At 49.8% G+C, this 2754-nt stretch overlaps 1 non-coding gene across 1 annotated transcript; it reads left to right on the forward strand.

Moving 5' to 3' along the window:
- The first annotated feature begins 2235 nt into the window (after window positions 1–2235).
- TRNAL-CAA (transfer RNA leucine (anticodon CAA)) lies at window positions 2236–2352 on the forward strand. The gene is made up of 2 exons: window positions 2236–2273; window positions 2307–2352. It is a non-coding gene; the product is annotated as a tRNA-Leu (tRNA).
- Window positions 2353–2754: the final 402 nt, after the last annotated feature.

The following is a 2754-nucleotide window of genomic DNA, read 5'->3' on the forward strand; positions in this document are numbered from 1 at the left end:
CCCAGTAGCAGCGTCCTTCTCGAACCTCCTCCACAGAAGCCGATCTTGACACCGCTGGTACCGGCTTTCGTCAAGTCCACTCAGCTCCATATCCTCCCGTACCGCATCAGCTCCATCTCTTCTCCAGCCCGTAGCGCGCCCTTTCAGCCCTCTCTATCCGGCCAAATCGAGGCTGCTTGGGCATGCGGTGGCTGGGCATGCGGGCTACATGACCCAGCCAACGCGGCCTTGCAGCCTCACACTTATAACAGCTGGCAAGCCCTGATTGTCACCCATTCAAATAGAACTGGGGGGTGAACGGCGTCACCCCCTTCCACTACTCGGCGATTCGATGGTGCGTGATTCGATCAACAATATTTTTTTAATTTTCACGTTCTGAAAGATATAGCGCCCACAAATATCTGCAGGGGTTCGCGTAAGCGCCTTACGTAACTATGCCGTGTACGTATACCCCACAGCACTCTCAGAAGGCGGTTGGACTGATGATTGTGCATAGAACAAAACAATTTTCACGTGGAGGACACAGATATATTCACAAGACGTATCTTCCACTTATCAACTTGTGTTATGTTCTCGATGCCGATGCTTACAATGAATATGTTTGTGCATTATACAGCATAGGAATTGAACATCGACTCGCGCAATTCGATTAATCCAATCTCTCCGTCCCACCACGCGTATCACTTTGGTTCGCGGTTGCCCATGTTTGGGGCGACATCGGACCCGCGATGAAATTTCATGAACAAAAAATAGCCGGCTGGTCACTTCTTTGCCGCAACTCATTGCGTACCATAGGGGAACGTTTTTGTTTTAACCCGGCAAACCATATCGTGCTTCTAAATTTAGCGCGTTCGCTTACTTCCATCACTACAAGGCCATCTTGCAGTGATATAAATTACTGACTGTGTGTGTGTGTGTGCGGTAAATGTATGGGTATCCACCAAACCTATTTGAAAGTCCTATTCGGCCCTGGGTAAATGAAAAGATGTCCCCACCCATGCCGTAGCCCATTAAGAATTCACGGGCAGTGACCCGACTCAATGGTATAATTTTCCACGATATTACGGGCGGTTTCAATCTCACACGCGCGGATATATTTGAATGTATAAATATTACTCGCAGCTGCAACCCGTGGGCTCTGCTAATGGTTGTTCGTTGGGAGTGGGTTAGCGAACAAGTTTTACATATTGCTTCGGTATGGTTCCACAAAGCAAATCTTGCAAGTCAAATTCTTCTAATCGAGCCAAATAATGTTGGTACAATATTGAACAATGATGTCGGATTTTTCTTCAGCCTTTCATCATATACAGAGTAGTCGAGAGAGCAGAATGCATTGTAGACATGACCAAATCGTATCGTTACTCATTCCGTGTTTAACGTTTGGTTCACATTAACTGTGCTGTCCCCCTCACCGTTTCTTTTGTAAGTCGTTGCGAATGTGGCGGCCTCAAGTAGCCGAGAGTGTCACGTGTGCCAAATACGCGGAGCATGTAGCAATCTAAAGGCATCGCTTCTTATAACACTCGAGATTCCATATCAATGTTAATCGGTCGATGTATCGATGCACGGTCCCACTCCAAACAGTGTAGTCTGGTTCACACAGCAGCAGACGCGGGTTAACTCCCCCGAGTTCAACTGAGTAACGCACCACAGTTGGTCGATCGAGCGGTTGCGTGTGATGAGAGCCAAGTGTGGGTACGCCCACCTATTCCAAGACAATCTAGCCCGCGTGGAAGAGTAGGCCAAATACCTTCTGGAGGGATTATCTACAGCTCCCTCCAGTGGGATGCAACTGGGGTGGCTTGGGCAAGGGCTCAGCCTTTGTCCCTTTCACATACACTGGTGGTATACGCCTGTGGGGATGACAGTAGAGCAAGTGGTCTGGGAGCCCTTACGTGTGGACGTTTGAGTGTTATCGCATCGCGTTCGTGGTGGTGGTCTCGCCGGTGCGCGCTCCAGTGGCATCCCACACGAAGGCAAGACGCTTCGTCGTGGATTTGGTCAAACGTCCCCGATGCAGGACCTTCCTGAAATCGTATTCTCGAGAACTAGTGAGGTTATTTTGGGGGTAAAACACATTCCTGCGGAGGGAGCTGGTAGGAACGTTGGGTTGCTCGGTCAATGGCCAGGGTCAACGGTGGCGTGGTGTATTCCGCAAATACGCACAAGCCGGCGTGAGAAGGTTAAACGTTGAGTACCACTGATAAACCACATGGCTGGGCTGGGGTTCTCAATGTCAGGATGGCCGAGCGGTCTAAGGCGCCAGACTCAAGGCGAGTGAAGCCTTCCGTGCTTGAACGCGGGCAATCTGGTCTCCGAATGGAGGCGTGGGTTCGAACCCCACTTCTGACAAGACTTTTTATTTTATAACATTTAGTCTTGCCAAGCCTTCGGCCTCCCTTCGAACAACTGGACTCGTGTTGTGATTTCGTCGCTCCGTCTCCGTGGAGGTCATCCCCGGGGCTTGAGACTCAAGCGACGTGATGGCTGTTTGTGAATTCGCCGAGGTGTGCGTGGTCAGGATGTTCGAGCAGTCTCGGGAGCCAGATTCAAGGCGAGGAAGCCTTCCGTGCTCAACGCGGGGACTTCTGATCTCCGAATGGAGGCGTGGATTCAAACCCAGCTCCATGACATCAGTTTTTCTTTTTCTTTGCATTTTGACTGCTTGTGTTGTGGTTATTGCAAACATGATTCCCTTGCATAAAGGTGTGAGTTTTTGTACCAATTGAAAGGGTAAAAACTTACTACTATACC

Source organism: Lethenteron reissneri, chromosome 22, assembly GCF_015708825.2.
Source record: "Lethenteron reissneri isolate LAM-NWPU_2019-01 chromosome 22, ASM1570882v1, whole genome shotgun sequence".
NCBI lineage: Eukaryota > Metazoa > Chordata > Hyperoartia > Petromyzontiformes > Petromyzontidae > Lethenteron > Lethenteron reissneri.